Source organism: Callospermophilus lateralis, chromosome 3 (genome assembly GCF_048772815.1).
Source record: "Callospermophilus lateralis isolate mCalLat2 chromosome 3, mCalLat2.hap1, whole genome shotgun sequence".
In the NCBI taxonomy this organism is placed as follows: domain Eukaryota; kingdom Metazoa; phylum Chordata; class Mammalia; order Rodentia; family Sciuridae; genus Callospermophilus; species Callospermophilus lateralis.
Genome location: NC_135307.1, coordinates 132,693,064 through 132,700,457, shown reverse-complemented (window position 1 = coordinate 132,700,457; position 7,394 = coordinate 132,693,064).

Below are 7,394 nucleotides of genomic sequence, written 5' to 3'. Positions count from 1 at the left end.
GGGCTGAGGACTGAACTCAGTGACTCATATGTGCTAGGCAAGCACTGTACCACTGAGCCACAACCCCAGTCCCTCCCCAGCCCTTTATTTTTTTATTTTGACACAGGGTCTTACTAAGTTACCCAGGCTGGTAACTTAGTAAGATCCTGTGTCAAAATAAAATAACTAAGTTACTTACTAAGTTACCAAGGCTGGCTTTACCTTGCAGTCCTCCTGCCTCAGCCTTCTGATTCACAGGGATTATGTGCCACCATGCCTGGCAGGGTGGTGGTTTCAGGAATTGAAGTCAGGGGTGCTTAACCACCAAGCCACATCCCAGCTCTTTTTATTTTTAATTTTGAGGCAGGGTCTTGCTAAGTTGCTTGGTCCTTGCTAAATTGCTAAGGCTAGCCTCCAGCTTGGGATCTTCCTGCCTCAACCTCCGGAGTCACTGGGATTACAGGCATGTACCATCATGTCCACCTCAAAAAAAAAAAAAAAAAAATTTAAAAAGATATGCCTAAGAAATGCTGCCTTTGGAGGGCTGGGGTTGTGGCTCAGCAGTAGAGAGCTCACCTAGCACATTCGAGGCCCTGGGCTCGATCCTCAGCACCACATAAAAATAAATAAATAAAGGTATTGTGTCCAGCTACAACTAAAAAATTAATATTTAAAAAGAAACTGCCTTTGGAGAATATAAAAACTACTGGGAAACTTTTATCCTCTACTTTATACATTCCTAAACTATCTGCATTTTTTAAAAGCAAATATTATTACTGTTAAAATGGGGAGGGAGGCGATAATAAAGAATGCCATTTAGTCTAAACAACCGAGCAGCAGCTGTATGTGTGTATGGTTGGGGTAAGGGGGAGTTCTTGACTGGTGAGCTTTGAGTAGAGACCCAATTTTTTCATTGTTGTTCCCTAAATAGCAATATCTCTTGGTTTGTGACCTGTTTTTTGTTTTCTTTTCTTTTTTTTCCATACTGGGGGTTGAACCAGGGGTGCTTAACCACTGAGCCACAACCACAGCCTCTTTTTATATTTTATCTTAAGACAGGGTTTTACTAAGTTGCTTAGGGACTTGCTAAGTTGCTGATCCTCCTGCCTCAGCCTCCCCATTGGCCTGTTTTTTCATTTGCTTGATGTTTTTATTTGTTTGTTTTCTCCCCTGCCTGAAAAGTCCTTTAATCTACTACCCAGGAGAACAAGCCTGGCTGCTGGTGGTTTAGGTGTTATGGGAAAGAGAAAAGGGAAACTGAAGGTCTCACTATTCAATGTGTAGACTTTCTCTTGATGCCCTCACTCCAAGCTTTTGCTGTCTCACTTGAAGTCCTTTTTGCCCCAAATTCCCCGGGGTTGACCTCTTGTCTACTGACAGAGAAGAAAGGGTAATCCCTGATTTGTGGACTTGGGGAGGGGATCTGGACATCTAACTTCTCCTCACATATACCTCTAATCATTCTATGTGTTTTCAACCCTATGGCTCCTGCCTTTGGGTTCCTCTGGGTCTCTTTCTGTAGTCCTTTGGTATAAATCAGCTTGCTGCTTCTTATCTTCTCCCCTTCATCTTTGGTTTGGTCTTCTGTGTTCTACTTTGTTGATTACTGGCCTGGATAATGCTGGGGAGGGAAGGGAGGAGCCATCTTAGAGTGGGCCACGACAGAGTGGGCCTGCCCCTGGGAGGCCTCTACTTGGACAGAGATTAAAAGCTAAGGCACAGGGTCAGGGGTCGAACCCTGGAGCTCAGTGGTAGAGGACTTGCCTAATATGCATGAGGACCTGGGTCCAGCCCCCGTCCTGCCAAAGTAAATACATTTTAAAAAGTTAAGACATAGGCAAGGAGAAATTGCACAAGAAAGACTCATCGTGAATTTTAGGATTAGATCTAGCTCCTTGGCTCTGAATCAGGACCCAGATGACCTGGCTTACAGAGGGGCAAAATGATTTCCCTGTGTAATACTATAAACTTAGTTGTTTTCAGGTATTGATGTGGCTGCTCTGGCAGAAGGTAGAATTCAAAACCTGAGAGGTTTTTTGTTTGTTTGTTTGTTTGTTTGTTTTGGTTGATTATAGCACCTGGGGCATCCCCCTCTGGGGAATTGAAAGGGAATTCATACTCAGATGTATCCTTTGCCTAAGCAGGGGCTGGTCAACTGTTTTTCTTTATCTTTTCTTTTTTGGTATTGGGGATGGAACACAGGGACACTTTACCACTGAGCTCCATTCCCAGTCCTTTTAAAATTTCATTTGGTGGTGCTGGGGTTTGAACCCAGGGCTTTTTTGCACGCCAGGCAAGCACTTCACCATGGAGCTACTACATCCCCAGCCTTTTATTTTTTATTTTGAGGCAGGATCTCAATAAGTTGTTGAGGATCTCGCTGTGGTGCTGAGGCTGGCCTCTAATTTGTGATCCTCCTGCCCCAGCCGTCGATGTCTGAGATTAAAGACATATGCCACAGCTCATTTTTTTTCTGTAAAGGATTATATAGTAAATGTTTTAGAGAAAATGGTCTTGTCTCCCAAATAACTACTCACCTTTGCCATTGTCACATGAAAGCAGACATAGGTAATAATATAAATAAACAGATGTGGTTGTACTCTGATAAAACTTTATTTAGAAAATCAGGCAGAGGGGCAAATTTGGTTCACTAACTAGCTTGCTGACTCTTGGTCTAAGTTGTTCTGATCCATTTTCATCCTTGATAAAGTTTGCAAGACAATTTCTCCATTATCTGTATCAGTTATTTCCAGGTCAAACTCAGAAGGTTATAGTTGATTTTTTTTTCTGGCTTTTTTTTCTGCTATTAGTTTAACTAATGTTACTTTATAGATAATGTGTCTCTTGTCCTTGGTTATTTTGCAGTGTTGTTACTGTATATCAAGATATTAAACAAGTTCTCTCTGTTGTTGCAGCAGAGGAAAGTCAAAGTAGAGATGGTGGAAGGTCCGCACTCTGTGATCCAGCATTTTCCTAAATTGTCTTCCTTGCAGATTTGTGTGTGTGTGGGTGGAGTAGGGGAGTGGTACTGGGGATTAAAGCAGGAGCACATTAACACTAAGACACATCTCCAGCCCTTTGTATTTTGTTGTTGTTGTTGAGACAGGGTACTGCTAAATTGCTGAGATGGGCTTCAAACTTGGGTACCTCCTGCCTCAGCCTCCCAAAGTGAGCCGGGTGCACTGGCTGGGAGGAACTATTTTTTAATTCCCATCTCATCATCCTTTCTTCCTTATCTCCAGATTGTGGCTCCACTGTTCAGATCTCTATGCCTCTGTATCTATAGGAATTGGACATGTGTTTTTCTAACGACAAAGGCCAGCGGAAATGAGCAAGTACAGTAAACTTATGAAGCATACTTTTTTTTTTTTGGTCCTGGGGATTGAACCCAGGAGCTCTTACCTACCGAGCCATATCCTCAGCTTTTTTATTATTTTATTTAGAGACAGGGTCTCACTAAGTTGCTTAGGGCCTCACTAAGTTGCTGAGGCTGGCTTTGAACTCTTGATTCTCCTGCCTCAGCCTCCCAAGTCATTGGGATTTCAGATGTGTGCCACCATGCCCAGCAAGGAAGCATACTTTTCTTATTCTTATCAAAACTATTTTCTAGATAAATAAGGACAAAAGTTATATTTAACCAGTATCTACAAATTAAGACCAAAAGAGTTTCTTTGTTACATTGTTCTTTGGTGTTGAGAATAGAATCCAGGACCTCATGTATGATAAGCAAAAGCTCTGTCACTGAGCCACACACTCCGAGCCCAAAGCAAAAAAATATAATAATAATAATAAATAACAAATTAACAAATTTACCAAACTATAACAAAGTCCAAAGTTCTAAAGCAAATGTGACACACAAATGCACATTTGTGCTTTTGTTTACTAAGTAATATTTACCATTTATTGAACACCTAGAGTCACATTCTGATCTAGCCTTCTCTTTCTCCAGATTTCAGAGTTTGTTCAATGGAACATGAGTTTCACTGATCACTAACAGGAAGGATGTGAGAGAGATCTGGCTGCGACATCTGTTACCTTATTTTACCTATTGATCTCCAGGGTTGATGGCTAGCAGAAAGCTTCTGGAAGAGTAAGAGGGATGGAATTATGTGGTCAAATACATTTGGGAAAGCTAGGTAATAAGAAGTTCAGCAGGTTTCTCTCCAATAGGGCTTCTCAGATCTGCTGGAGTTGCTACTTCCTTTTCTTTTTGGAGGGTAGGGTGGGGTATGTACTGGGGATTGAATCCAGGGATGTTCTATCAGTGTGCTACAACCCCAGCCCTTTTTATTTTATTTTGAGACAGGGTCTTGGTAAGCTGAGTAGGGCTTTGCTGAGTTGCTGAGGCTACCTAGAACTTGTGATCCTCCAGCCTCAGCCTCCTGAGTTGTTGGGATTAGAGGGATGCACCACCATGCCCAGCTCAGAGCTGCTGCCTCCTCCTCCTCCTCCTCCTCCTCTTCTTCTTCTTCTTTTTAGTTGTAGATGGACACAATACTTTTATTTTACTTGTTTATTTTTATGTGGTGCTGAGGAACGAACCCAGTACCCCACACATGCTAGGCAAGTGCTCTACTACTGAGCCACAACCCCAGTCCTCAAAGCTTCTTAATGTGTTGTGACCTTCGATAGAGAATGATGGAATATATACCTTCCCAATTGTTTTGGTCACACAATAGTCCCTGAGCAATGCTTGTTTGTTTCAGTGTTTAATTTTCTTTTCCAACATCCAGTAAATAATTCTACTTCTTAAAAATCTTTAAAATTTACTTCTTTGTATCCAAAGACACAACTGAGCTCACAGAATCCCTTGCTAATTGAGACCTTAATTGGTCCACTTGTGTATTAGTCAAGGTCCCAGGAGAAAACAGGTAGCACACTCAAACTCAGTAATTTAAGAGAAGTTCATTAAGAGATAGGGCAGGGATTAGGAACAACACAGTACCCGTGGGGCTAGTTATAGCAGGAATCATTAGTTCTCAAGCCTGAGGGGACTTGTAAGGGGACTGCTTGCTGCCATGAGGAGAAGTGATTGTTTGGAAGGAGCTGCCTGTAGGAGCAGGAGCAGCCACAGCTTTGGTAGAGAAAGGCAGTCAATTCAGAGACCTGGCAGAACAAGTCCTAACCTCCTCCAGTTTCTTGGTGGTGCCTCCCACTGGCCAAACCTAAGGGGAAGCTGGGGGGAGACAGTGATGCACTGTCCATGTGGCCAACTTCCCTGGGCCGAGGAGGGGGAGGTATAGAGTGAATCCTAAGGGACAGGATAACAATCTGTCTTAAGTTTTGACTCCTCACGCCCAATCCGTGTGTGTGTGTGTGTGTGTGTGTGTATCTCACTAGGGATTGAACTGAGCTACATCCTCCACCCTTTTGGTTGTTTTTTGAGACCAGATCTCACTAAGTTGCTGAGGCTGGCCTGGAACCTGCAATCCTCCAGCCTCAGCCTCCTGAGTCACTGGGAATAGGTGTATGCCACCATACCTGGCCCATGCTCTATATTTCTCTTTCTCTCTCTCTCTCTCTCTCTCTCTCTCTCTCTTTTTTTTTTTTTTTTAGAGAGAGAGAGAGAGAGAGAGAGAGAGAGAGAGAGAGAGAATTTTTTAATGTTTATTTTTTAGTTTTCGGCGGACACAACATCTTTATTTGTATGTGGTGCTGAGGATCCAACCCGGGCTGCACGCATGCCAGGCGAGTGCACTACTGATTGAGCCATATCCCCAGCCTCAATGCTGAACCTTTCTTGCTCTTTAAATTAATTTATCAATTGCTCCCCATTATCCTTGAAATAAAACCAGAAGTTTACTAGTTCTTAAAAACTGTCAGTAATCTCTTCCCAATTCTACTTTCAGTGAACAAACTGATCTGTTTGGTAGGTTAAAATCAGCTCTGGGCAAGAATTTACACTATAGACTTGGCAAAACTACCCATCAAGGCATTTTTTTTTCTTTTAATGAGCTGAATATATTGATTTTTCCCCCCAGGAGTAGTACTGGGGATTGAACCTGGCGATGCTCTACCACAAAGGTATATCCCTAGTCCTTTTTATTTTTAAACAGGGTCTCATTAATTTGCTGAGGCTGGCCTTGAACTTGTGATCCTCCTGCTTCAGCCTCCCAAGTAGATAGAATTAAATGTGAGCACCCTTGTGCACAGCTCCTATATTCTCTGAATACTATTTCCCACTAAAAGTAATCATTGCTCCTCAGAGAAATGGCTGATTCCAGGTCTGGGTGAGAAATAGAACATAGAATGAGATGAGCTGGTTCTTATATTGGAAAAGAAGGAAACTAAGATTTCCAGGGTCAGGTAAAAAGAACTCAAGAGTTACCATGTAGGTATTTCTGCTGACCAAAAAGTGCACAATTTGAACATTCAAAAATATGTGTTTAATATAAATAAACAAGAATATATATATTCATGTTTATATATATATATATAAACATGAATTGAAAAGCAGAAAAACATTAAACATATTAAATGTCTGGGAGCTCATAATGATTTTTAAAAAACAAAACCTCATTGGTTATCTTTGGAAGATGGATGCTAGGGAACCACTTATTCTGAAAACTAGTAAATAAAGAGAATCAAACATTTGCCATCTTTTTCTGTATGGATGTTTCACGAGATAATGAAATAGGTGATGAGAGGAAGGTTCTTTTTATAAGAATTCTGATCAATGAAGAAAGAATGACAGAGTTTCACCACTTTGCAAACCCTGATGAAATCAGAAATCTAGGTGGTCATTATTTGCTGAATCCATTTGATAAAAGATGAAAAGCTGATGAAAAATAAATATATATTTTTTACTTATTTTGCAGTATTGGGGAATCAAATCCAGGGCTTCATACTTCTATGTAGGCAGGCACTCAACTACTGAGCTCTAGCCCTGATGAGAATTTTTATAATGAACAGGTCAAACTGGCAATATCTAAATCCAATAAACAGTCTTTACATTACATACAAACTGTGGCTGAGTGCAGTGGTGTGTGCCTATAATCCCAGCAACCCGGGAAACTGAGGCAGAAGGATTGCAAGTTCAAGGCCAGCCTCAGCAATTTAGCGAGGCCCTGTCTGAAAAGAAAAAAAAAAAAAAAAAAAAAAAGGGCAGGGTAGGAGGGGCAGCACTGGGGATGTGGTTCAGTGGTGCTAGTTCAATCCCTAGTGCTGCAAATAAATAAATATAAAACCAAACAAAAACTGTTTAAACAATTTTAAGATAAATGGAAAAATCTCAACACTGACTGAATATTTGATATTTTTAATTTTTTAAAAAATGTATAATAGTATGAGGATTTTCCCTCATTTGTAGAGTGGAGCTTCAACACCAATCACTATTAACATTTTGAACTGGATAATTCTTTGCTGTGGGTGCTATCTGGTTGTACTCTAATGTTCAACATCATCCCTAAACCCTC